The sequence below is a fragment of the Chiloscyllium plagiosum genome, unplaced genomic scaffold (genome assembly GCF_037043375.1).
Source record: "Chiloscyllium plagiosum isolate Xiang-an unplaced genomic scaffold, Cpla_swu_hap1 HiC_scaffold_18, whole genome shotgun sequence".
NCBI lineage: Eukaryota > Metazoa > Chordata > Chondrichthyes > Orectolobiformes > Hemiscylliidae > Chiloscyllium > Chiloscyllium plagiosum.
Window position 1 is genome coordinate 60359915 of NW_028270156.1, and position 12541 is coordinate 60372455.

At 40.3% G+C, this 12541-nt stretch overlaps 1 protein-coding gene and 1 long non-coding RNA gene across 8 annotated transcripts in view; one reads left to right on the forward strand and one right to left on the reverse strand.

Moving 5' to 3' along the window:
* Window positions 1-5861: 5861 nt before the first annotated feature.
* On the reverse strand, window positions 5862-8716 carry LOC148146988 (uncharacterized). Its single transcript, XR_015760206.1, has 3 exons — window positions 8674-8716; window positions 8270-8562; window positions 5862-6265 (listed from the first exon to the last, which is right to left on the reverse strand). It is a non-coding gene; the product is annotated as an uncharacterized LOC148146988 (long non-coding RNA).
* LOC122558104 (EF-hand calcium-binding domain-containing protein 4A-like) overlaps window positions 7995-12541 on the forward strand; it is a 141278-nt gene continuing 136731 nt past the window's right edge. For 5 of the 7 annotated variants that reach the window (XM_087996724.1, XM_087996721.1, XM_087996718.1 and 2 more), the window contains exon 1: window positions 7995-8226. The gene's annotated coding sequence lies outside the window, so the exon portion shown is untranslated. Of the gene's footprint in view, window positions 8227-8431; window positions 8574-12541 lie in introns of all 7 variants that reach the window. The other 2 variants (XM_087996720.1, XM_087996719.1) reach the window with 1 other exon arrangement.

Here is a 12541-nt window from a genome sequence, read left to right on the forward strand (position 1 = left end):
TAGATTGACATTGGCTTTCCAAATAAGGTTTCACCTTGTAACACTGCACATTCTGAGTTTTCAACGTAGAATCCAATCTCTTGAATACTTCAATTGAACTCGCATCCATCAAACTCAACACATTTGAAATCTTAAACACACACTGTACAAAAGGTTTCTTCATTTGTGTCCAATTTTTCTGCCAGTTACTATAACTGTCACCTCTTGCTCTCGATTATATAATCAATGGAAATAGTCTCTGCTTATCTACTCTGTCCAGACTCCTCATGACTTTGGCTATTCTATTAAATGTCTTCTCAATATTTTCCTCTCTGAGGAGAATAGCCTTGCCTTTTCCAATCTATGTAACTGAACATCCTCAAATCTGAAACGAATTTAATGAATCGTGTTTGGAGTTTTCTAACACCTTTACATCTTACCTAAAGTGTGGTATCCAGAAATGGGCACAATACTTCATTTGATAAAAGTTTCACATCACTTCCTTGCTGTGTGCACCCCCTCCCCCATTAATAAAGTTTAGGACACTTATGCTTCATTAATTGCTCCCTCAACTTGGCTGGTCACTTTCACCAACTTATCCATGTATACATTGAGATTCCTCTGCTCCTGCATCCAATTCAGAACTGTGCCCTTCATTTTGATAGAAAGAAACAACATAAAATAAATCACTTCACGCTTTCCTGCATTGAATTTCACATGTTACCTGTTTGCCATTCACCCACTTGTCTATGTACTTTGGAAAATCTACAGCCTTCCTCACAGTTCATAATGCTTCCCAGTTTAGTGATTTAAGAAATGTAAAACCAGCCATTAAGAAACAGATCTGATGCAAGTGTAATCTGTCACCAATAAATCTCCATATTTTGAGTGGGATGTGCAAATGTTGTATAGTCTATTCAAAAACTTAACAACTTTACAATCATGGGCTATAAATCTTTTAATTCTTGTGTAGTTTACAGGCACTATACTAAGTTAATGATTTATAGTAACTGGTTCGGAAGGGAAAAAGGTCCTGTGGATGGGTTCTGGGGAGTCAGGAGGTGGATTACTCACCGCAGTATTTCGAGCCTATGACCTGATTTTGTAACCACAGTACTTATCCGACTGGTCCAGTTTCAGATCAATAGTAATTTCCAGGATGTTGATAATGAGGATTCAGTGATGTTAATGCCATCATATATCTGGGCACGTGAGGTCATGCATTTTGGTATAAAAAACATGGGGTGACAATACAGGCTCATTGGTACAATGTTGAGGGGAGTTCAGGAGCACAGAGACCTCAGGGGTCACATGCATGAATCTCTGAAAATAGCCAAACAAGCTGAAACAGTTATTAAGCAGGCTTAAAGGATCCTTGGGTTTATAAACGGAGGCATACAGTATAAAAGCAAAGGAATGATGCAATATCTCTGCAAATCACTGGTCAGACTACATTGGGAATATTGTGTTCAGTTCTGGGCACCTTATTTAAGGAAAGGTGTTAAAGCCCTGGAGAGTGTGCAAAGGAGATTTACTAGAACTATGCCAGGAATGTGGATTTTAGATACAAGGAAAGATTAGAGAAATTGTGCTAATTCTCTTGGAGCAGAGATGATTAAAACATAATCTTGTGAGGAACAATTTTGACAGGATAAAGAGCAGGATTCTGTTTCCTTTAGTTGTTATATTAGTAACTAGGGGTCACCATGTTAAGATCGCCAACAAGAAAGTGAGGAGAGAGATGACGAGAAACTTCTTTACCTAGAGTTATCACAATTAGGACTGCACTGCCTGGGAGAGTGATGGAGATGGATTCCGGAGGAGGTTTCAAAAGAAAATGGGATATATATTTGAAAGAGATATATTAAAGGGTTATGGAGATAGGGCTGGAAAATGGGATTAGGGTTTTCAAACATTGGTACAGACACATTGGATTGAATGGCCTCCTTCTGTACTGTAAAATTCTATGACTAAGTGATAATTTATTTTTGGCTTCTACTGACTAGTAATTAAATTTCCCATTGTAAAGGTATTTCATTATTAGCCTGCTATGTGACCGTCCAACTCGGCATCTTTATAAAGAGGATAAGATCCAAATGATTTCCAAGCAATAAACATGGAGATTAAAAGGCATGAGCCACAATGCATCCATTTATTATGTACAAATTATTAAGCATAACTTTATAGGAGATGCATGGCTATATGTGAAAAATAGGTTTGAAACATGTTTGCATTATGAGTGGTGGGAGATTACCTGAATCACAGAATTTTTTTTTAAAAAAAGCAATCTTTAGAAATCAACTATTAAAAATATACATTTCTTTAAAAAAAACCTGATTTTAGAATAGCTATGTTTTTAACATTTTTTATACAGTTACTTTGATAGCATCTTTATAAAGTCAATGTTAAATGACAACAAAATTCTCATCTAACATCTCATCTGTAATGGAGATCAATGCTGAATGATAGATAAAGGCAAAGATATATATTATTTTGGTGTCTGTCTAGAAGATTCTGAAGTAGGCAGTAGAGGGCAATCCTGGGTTGCAGAATACTTGCAAAATGTGGGCACCATGTCTTATGAAAATATATCTACAAATTCGTAGTGTTGGTGCTGTGATTAGGGTGGAATTTGGACTGAAGGAAGTCAAATATTTAATAGAGGGAGAAGTGGGCCCAAAATTGGCAGGTAATTCAAATACCTTCGCCGGAAATAGGAGGTTAACATTGTAAATGGCTGGAATGAAGAAAACAAATGAATTAATCTTTCAGTCTGAGTAGAAAGTTGAAGGCAATTTTAAAAGAGAGACTGAAGATAATGCCTGGGCAATGAGAGACATTTACACAACTTGAAATATAGTGATCCAAAAAGTAATTAATAGACAAGGAGCTGCCCTTGCCAATGTTCTCTCTCCCATGTTCTGTGCAGCAGAGAAAATAAGAACCCAAAGCAATTTCCATCTCTCTAATCTCACTCCCTATGCCGGCACTCAGTTGACTTTGCTCTGATGTGGAATTGAACCTGGAACTTTTTCTGTGGTTCGGGTATTCACTAAGTCAGAGTGTGGAGTTGGAAAAGCACAGCTGGTCGGGCAGCATCAAGGTGCAGGAACGATGAAGGGCTTGAGCTTGAAACGTCAATTCTTCTGCACCTCGGATGCTGCCTGACTGGCTGAGCTTTTCCAGCTCCACACACTTTGACTCTGATCTCCAGCATCTGCAGTCCTCACCTTCTCCGCAGGTATGCACTAACCCAACATTCTGTGGTAATGAAAGCTGTTTCCCTGCATAGAAAGGTAAGGGATGAAAATCTCCCCCATTAAGTGGCATTTTTTTGTCTATCGGTCCCCTCACTGTAGACTATTCTATCAGATAGTTCTGCAGCATTGAGGATCATTTACTTCCACTCCAATGGAGATAGTTAATAAGGTCAATATACTGAGTGTAATGAGGTCAGCCAGGTGGACCTCATTGAAAGGGAGAGAGAGAGAGGGAAGGTAAGAGAGGTAGGCAGCTGGTGCAGGAGTCTTTTGTGGATATACCCACTTCAAACAGGTATGCTGTTTTGGAAAATGTAGGGGGTGATGGCATGAACAGCCAAGTTTCTGGTATTGTGACTGGCTCTAATGCAACAAGGGGCACATCGGGTTCCAAGAGATCAATTGTGTTAGGGGATTCTGTAGTCAGTGGTACAGACAGACGTTTCTGTGGCCAGCAGCGAAAAATTAGAATGGTGTGTTGCTTCCTTGGTGCCAGGATCAAGGATGTCTCAGAGAGGGTGCAGAATGTTCTCAAGGGGGAGAGGGGCCAGGTCATTGTCCATATTGGAACCAAAGATATAGGAAGGGAAAAGGTTGAGATTCCGAAGGGAGATTACAGAGAGTTAGGCAGAAATTTAAAAAGGAGGTCCCCGAGAGTAGTAATATCTGGATTACTCCCAGTGCTATGAGCTAGTGAGGGCAGGAATAGGAATAGCAGATGAATGCATGGCTGAGGAGCTGGTGTGTGGGAGAAGGATTCACATTTTTGGATCATTGGAATCTCTTTTGGGGTAGAAGTGACCTGTATAAGAAGGACGGATTGCACCTGAATTGAAAGGGGACTAATATGTTGGCAGGGAATTTTGCTAGAGCTGCTCGGGAGGATTTAAACTAGTAGGGTAGTGGGGTGGGATCCAGGGAGATAGTGAGGAAAGAGATCGATCTGAGACTGGTACAGTTGAGAACAGAAGTGAGTCAAACAGTCAGGGCAGGCAGGGACAAGGTAGGACTAATAAATTAAACTGCATTTATTTCACTGCAAGGGGGCTAACGGAGAAGGCAGATGAACTCAGGGCATGGTTAGGAACATGGGACTGGGATATCATAGCAATTACAGAAACATGGCTCAGGAGTGGGCAGGAATGGCAGCTTAATGTTCCAGGATACAAACGCTACAGGAAGGATAGAAAGGGAGGAAAGAGAGAGGGTGAGTGGCATTTTTGATAAGGGATAGCATTACAGCTGTGCTGAGGGAGGATATTCCCGGAAATACACCCAGGGAAGTTATTTGGGTGGAACTGAGAAATAAGAAAGGGATGATCACCTTATTGGGATTGTATTATAGACCCCCTAATAGTCAGAGGGAAATTGAGAAACAAACTTGTCAGGCGATCTCAGCTATCTGTAAGAATAATGAGGTAATTTTGGTAGGGGATTTTAATTTTCCAAACATAGACTGGGACTGCCATAATGTTAAGGGTTTAGATGGTAAGGAATTTAAGTGTGTACAAGACAATTATTTGATTCAGTATGTGGATGTGCCGACTAGAGAAGGTGCAAAACTTGTCGTACTCTTGGGAAATAAAATTCCTGAAGAAGGGCTTATGCCCGAAACGTCGATTCTCCTGTTCCCTGGATGCTGCCATTCCTGAAGAAGGGCTTATGCCTGAAACGTCGATTCTCCTGTTCCCTGGATGCTGCCTGACCTGCTGCGCTTTTCCAGCAACACATTTCCAGCTCTTGGGAAATAAGGCAGGGCAGGTGACTGAGGTATTAGCGGAGGAGTACTTTGGGGCCAGTGACCATACTTCTATTAGACTTAAAATAGTGATGGAAAAGGATAAACCAGATCTAAAAGTTGAAGTTCTAAATTGGAGAAAGACAAGAACTTTCAAAAGCTGATTGGGGGCAGATGTTCGCAGGCAAAGGGATGGCTGGAAAATGGGAAGCCTTCAGAAATGAGATAACAAGAATTCAGAGAAAGTATATTCCTGTTAGGGTGAAAGGAAAGGCTGGTAGGTATAGGGAATAGAGTCATAGAGATGTACAGCATGGAAACAGACCCTTTGGTCCAACCCGCCCAACCCAATCTAGTCCCACCTGCTAGCACCCGGCCCATATCCCTCCAAACCCTTCCTATTCATATACCCATTCAAATGCCTCTTAAATGTTGCAATTGTATCAGCCTCCACCACTTCCTCTGGCAGCTCATTCCATACACGTACCATCCTCTGTGTGAAAAGGTTGCCCCTTAGGTCTCTTTTATATCTTTCCCTTCTCACCCTATACCTATGCCTCTAGTTCTGGACTCCCCAACCCCAAGGAAAAGACTTTGTCTATTTATCCTATCCATGCCCCTCATAATTCTGTAGACCTCTATAAGGTCAGCCCACAGCCTCCGACGCTCCAGGGAAAACAGCCCCAGCCTGTTCAGCCTCTCCCTGTAGCTCAGATCATCCAACCCTGACAACATCCTTGTAAATCTTTTCTGAACCCTTTCAAGTTGAGTACAGGAGTTGGGAGTTCATGTTGCGGCTGAACAGGACATTGGTTAGATCACTGTTGGAATATTGCATGCAATTCTGTTCTTCCTATTGGAAAGATGGTGTGAAACTTGAAAGGGTTCAGAAAAGATTTACAAGGTTGACTGTACCTCTCTGCCATTTACCATGCTTGACCGTAGTATTCTCCCACTAGCTCTTGGTGATAATCTGGTTATTTGTTTCCACTCTGACATGTCTGAACACTGCTTTTGTATCTACCTTGTACTCAACATCAGACTCACCTCTGGAGTTGTCCACAGTCCTTCCTTCTGAACATCATTGTTATTCAATAATATAATTCTTAAGCACAGCAAAGATTAGATTCTCAGGAGGTGAGTAATACAGTCAAAGAGTTTTTGATAGCAAATCTCCATTCTGCCTAAAGTAGTAGTGGTAAGCTTTTTCCTTGAACTACTATGGTCCTTGTTATGGCAGTGTTCTCATAAGAAGTTAGTTGTAGGGAACTCCAATGATGGCGTGGTTCTGAAATCAATAAGGATACACTTCAGCTTTCTCTTGTATACAAGACGACAAGTTCCTGGAAAAGAGTCATAGAGATGTACAGCATGGAAACAGACTCTTCGGTCTGTTATTGAACAGTAATTCTTAAAGGACCAAATATTTGCAACACATGACAAGGCATTATTGAACTGAACATTTTGTCAAATGTATTACTCACTAAACTTGGACGCATTTGCTGTTAAGTGAATGGCTCAGGTGTGGTGTGGTCCATAGCAATGAAAAGGGAAATTAATGATTGTAAATGTTAAAGAGACAGAGAGGCCTTTTGGGGAGAAAGTGAGAGAACACCTTTTTGGAATGGGAGTAACATGATTCACTTACCATGAAAGAATAAAATAATCCTTATGGAGTCAGAGTCATACAGCATGGAAACAGACCTTTTGGTCCAACCAATCCATTTTGGACATAATCGCAAACTAAACAAATCCCACTTGCCTACCTGGCCTATATCCCTATTATTACATATCAGAAAACAAGTGAAAAAGGAGGGGAACAAAGAAAAATAATAGCTTGTCTATCCAGACTGAAGTCTGCATTGATCATGTCAACTTATAACTTTATAATATAGACTTTGGTTAGGCTACATTTCAAGTACTGTATTCAGTTCTGGTCACCACATTACAAGAAGGATGTGGAGGCTTTGGTGAGGGTACAGAAGAGGTTTGCCAGGCTACCGCCTGGATTAGAGGGTATGAGCTATAGGAAGAGGCTAGAAAAACTCAGATTGTTTTCTCTGGGGCAGCAGAGGCTGAGGGGGGGACTTGATAGAAGTCTATAAAATTGAGAAGCATAGATAGGGTTGACAGGCAAATATTTTTCCCAGAGTTAAAACATCTGATACTAGAGGGCATGCATTTAAGGTGGGGAAATTCAAAGGAGATGTGAGGGCAAGTTTTTTTTAAACAAAGTTGTAGGTGTCTGGAACCCACTGCCAGGGCTGGGGGTGGAGGCAGATACGATATGGGTGTTTAAGGGACTTTTAGATAAGCATATAACTGGATTTAGAGTGGTGGGTATGTGGAATGCACTGCCAGTAGTGGTAGTAGAGTCAGATACATTCGGGACATTTAAGCGACTCTTGGACAGGAGCATGGAAGGTTGTGTAGGTTAGTCAGTACTGAAGGGCCTGTACTGTTCTGTGTTCATATAAATATGCGAGGGAGGGATATGGACCAAGGGCAGTCAGCGGGAATTAGTTCAACTTGGCCTCACCTTCAGCACAATACTGTTGGCTGAAGGGCCCTTTCCCGTGCTGTATAGTTCTTTGTTCTATAAACTTTCAGGGTATCCCACTCCATGGTCCATACCCTGTGTTCACAAAGAGTCCACTATTAGAGCTCATGGACAAGCAGACATGAATGAAAGAGGCTATTCAGCCCATTTTACCTATGCGTTTTTTGAACGTGTTATTCCAAATAGTTCCATTCTTCCCTGTTTTCCCCCCTTTGATACAATTTCCTTTTAATGACTGAAACGGCGACCTCCAACTTTACAAGAACGCAGATCATAGCAGCTCACTGAATAAACACATTTTCCTCCTCAACTACAACTCGCACGGTCAGTCGGGATTGTGTCCCATAAATAAATATCCCTACATTAGCAAAGCAGTTTAAATACTATTCAATGCAAATTTGCAATGTAAATGACATGAGGGGGAAGTGGCGAGCCGAGGGGAGGGACATGCCTGTTAAGAATCGAGTTGTGGACCTTTAAAGGGGTTCAAGTGAAAGTGTTCCAGTGTTTTTTTTAAAACACACACATACAAATGCTTTTCTTTAGTTACCAGGTTTGCACGGTCCATTTCCGGAAATTGGCAGCAATAACCTGTTTGGCAAATTGAGAGAGGCTCCAGTTTTTCAATATAGTTTGGACTGGAAATATTAAACAAGTCTACACTGACTTCTGACTCTAACCAGTAACAGGTAAGACTCCCCCACTGGGTAAAGTTTCTCGGTTGTTACGTACCAGTTGGTCGGCTGTTAACCAGCTCGCAATAACTAGCGTAACTGCTATTAACAGGCTGCATGTATCGGTGTTTGAGATCGCTGTTAACCTGTTCCCAACTGCTCCTCCTGGCCGGGCCAGTGGAAAAACAATTCTCCTTTCTGATAATCCTGTTTCTTTCAGCGTTTCTCTCCCTCGTTGATTATGACACTTGAAGTGTGGAGTTATTTCATTGAGTCACGGGACTGTCAGGTTACTTGCTGCTTAATGTCGAAAACTCAAGTTTCCAGGGAATCTCCCTTTGGAATGTGATCCTGGGTTGGAGGTAAATTAAAATGGAAATGTTGATCTCTTAATCCCCCGCTTCTTATTAATTGTCTGCAACATAGTAAAAACTGATCAAAAAACCGTTTAGGTTTTGTCACCATTTGCGATATTTTTTCTCTTTTTGCCAATTTTAAGTTTTTTTTTGGCTTGGAAACGGACTGAGGAGGATCCCAATATCCCTGTCAAAGGTAAAGGTCGAAATTAATCCTGATTTATGGAGTATGTTTTGTCACTTGTTGGCAACTGTTTGGGACATCATTAAGAGGGAATAAAGATTAAACTCCAAAAGGTAATTGTACTTAAGTCGAAATCAAGTCTATACTTTTACATGAGACCTTTATTTCAGTTAGCCACACTTCATAAAATTCTTGGCCCACTGATTACAAATCTCCATGTTTACGCAACCAATTCAGAACCAATGAACACTTTAAGGAATATATTCTTTCACCTATTCCCTCATGTGGCCTCTAGCATTCCTTTTGACCGTGTTAGATTACAGTAAAACCAATTAATTAATCTCCTTTTGATAAAGTGTCAGTTTGCTTGTGAGGGAGTGTTTAGAAAGTTATTTGGCTGTAAATTAAGCTTTGTTTTATTGGTTTTATCCAGTCACTCTGTCCCCCTACGTTGAATCACCCTTTTTTTATGGTCATCGTTAATCATGTGTACAGAAACAATCTCTTTGGCCCATCAAGAATGTTCCAGTTTATCTATTCTAACCCCCATTTTCCACCATTGAACCCTTAATAAAGCCTCTGCACTTGTAAATATTTCTTAAATGATGTAAGAGTTTCTGCCTGTACCACCCTTTTAATGGCAGTGAGATTCAGATTCCCATAACCCTCTGAGTGAAAAACATTTTTCCCCACATCACCTCTAAACTTTCTGCCTTTTATCTTAAATCTATGTACTCTGATCATTCATCCATCCACCATGAGGACAAATGTTTTCCTGGCTATCCTATTGATCTTCATATAAAACCTTCATAGTTTTATACACTTTAATCGTGTCCCCACTCAGTCTCCTCTGTTCCAAAGAAACAACTTTCCAACATCCTGGTAAATTCTCCTGCAGTGCAATCACATTCTTCCTATAACTTGGATTCCAGAACTGTGCAACATTATAATTAGTGTGGAATGTTGAATGGCTGTGACAGCTTGCATTTACATAATGCTTTTAACATAGTAAAATGATCGTGTGCTCTGGAGGGAAATGCAAAGGGGGTGGGGAAATGCATAAAGCCAAAAATACCCATAAGACATTGCAACAGAAGTAGGCCATTTGACCCATTGTCTGCTTTGCCGTGCAATGAAATCATGGATAATCTGATAATCCTTAACTCCATGTTTTTGCATTTTTACCCACAATCCTTGATTCCCTTACTGATCAACAATCTCTCAATTTCAGCCTTAAATATACTTAATGGCTTAATCCTACAGCCCAGTGTGGTACAGATGTCTACAGATTGACTAACTACCTTCTGAGAGAAGAAATTCCTTCTCCTAACTCGGGGAGCCTTATTCTGAGATTTTGGTGCACAGGTCCTAGATGATCCTCCAAGGGGAAATAACCTCTCGACTTTGGCCGTTTTAAGTCCTCACGAATCTTGTGTTTCAATAAGTTTGCCTCTTGTTGTTCTAAATTCCAATGGGTATATTGCATCCACTGCTCCTGACGTAGTCTCCTCTACATCAGAGAGACCGAATGCAAACTTGGGGAGCAGTTCAGGGAACATCTATGAGCCGCACACTCCAATCAACCCCACCTTCTAGTTGCTAGCCATTTCAAACCCCCTCTCTCCGACAACATGTCCATCCTGGGCTTCCACTACAGTTAAAATAATTCCCTCTCCACCCTGGCCCCTTGATCTGACCTATCCATCTTCCTGCTCACCTATCTGCTCCATTCTTCCCACTGACCAACCACCGCCACCTCCTACCTGCATTCACCTATTTGCTGCCCACCCCCCCCCCCCATTTATTTTGAAGCTCTCTTCCCCAGCCTTGACAAAAGATTCTGACCTGAAACATTGACTCTCCTGCTCCTTTGATGCTACGCTACTTGCTGTGCTTTTTACAGCTCCACACTTTCTCAACTCGGAGTATAAACCCAACCTACTTATTCTCTCCTTATTTTAACAAAAAAATCCTCCATACCCAGGATCAATCTAGTGGACTGCCTCTGATGCCAATATGTCTTCCTTCAGTATGGGTATTAACACTTTGCAACATTCCAAGTGTGATGTAATTAGTACCTTGTATGGCTTTAGCAAGACTTCCTTTTTATTTAAAACTCCAGTTCCTTTGTACTAAAGGCTAATAATTCCATTAGCCTTCCCTATTATCTGTTGAACTCATTTGCCAGCCTTTTGTACCCAATTCCCTCAGTACTGCAGCGTTTTGCAGTTTCTCCATTTAAATAATATTCTGATCATCTATTCCTCCACCAAAGTACACTTTCCCACATGTTCCATCTGCCAACTTGCTTAGCCTGTCTGTATCCCTCCTATTTTTGAGTCATCTGTAAACTTTGCTATAGTACATTCGCCTCCCTCATCCAAGACATTAAGATGTATGTTGCAAACAAATACAGCTCTAGCACTGTTCCCATTGGCACTCCAGCAGTCACAGGTTGCCATCCTGACATTTCTTTCCCCAACACCTCCCCCATCCCCCCCCTCCCCCATCTCAACTCTGTCTTCTCTTCGGCAATCCTCTATCAGAGCTCATTACTCAACACTGAACTGTTATCTTCACTTAAGTATTTTTGCAAACATCTTTTTGGAAATCCAAATATAATAAATCCATTGCTTCATCTTTATGTATCCTGTTACCTCCTTTATACAGTTCTGTATATAAAGCTGTGCTGACTCTCATTCATATTACAGTTGGAACTTTTAAATGCTCTGCTATTACATCATTTATAGTTGATATAAACTGGCCTATAATTGTTTTATTATCCTCTCGTACTTTTTTGAATCAAGGTATTTGTTCCATTGGCAATCCTTAAGCATTTTTCTGGAATTTCAAGATTCTTGAAAATTTCTACCAGGGCATCCATTACATCTCTGGCTACTTCTTTTTAATATCTTTAGTTCATCCCATTTGGTCCAATGGACTTATTCTTCTTTAGCTCCATTAGATGTCCTAGTACTTTCTTAATTTGTGATAGTTATTGTATCTCTATACTCTTCCCCTTTTTGCCCCTTGAATATTTAGTAACTTTGAAATGCTATTAGTGTCTTCTACTGTGAAGACTGATGCAAAGTATTTATTCAATTTCTCTGCCATTTCCTCGTTCCTCATTGTTACTTCTCCAGTCTGTTCACTTATGGTCACTTAGGCCTCTCATTTCCAGAATCTCTTGCTTCATGTTGATATTACTTGCAAATTTAGTCTCAATTTGTTTTTTTTGGTCATCCTTTGTTGGTTTTTATAAACTTTCCTATTCCACTGACTTACCATTAATCATTGTCACACTAAGGTTTATTTTCTTTCAATTTGATGTTATCCTTAAGTTTCCTGGTTAATCATAGTTGGCTTATACCCTTCTGAATAATTTGTTCTCACTGGAGTTTATCATTATTATGAGTCATGAAGTATTTTCTTAAATGCCTGACATTGTTCCTTTGCAACATTTGTTGCTAAACTCCTTTGGTCCACTCCAACTAGTTCTGCCATTATTCCTTTGCAATTAGCCTTACTTCAAGTCTAGTACAATTGAAAGTAACCTGGATTATGAACAAACTTGAGTCTAAATTCCATCATGTTACAGTCACTATTTATAAGAGTTTTTTTTAAACTCTGACATAATATATTAAAACCGCCCTCATTGATCTGTAATGAGGCAGCTGTTCTGGTGCAGTGGGTAATGTCCTTACCTCTGAGCTAAAGGTCCTTCTTTTTTGTCCTACCTACCTGCTCCAGAAGTAACTAATAATATATCTTAATAGTTTGATTTAGAAAA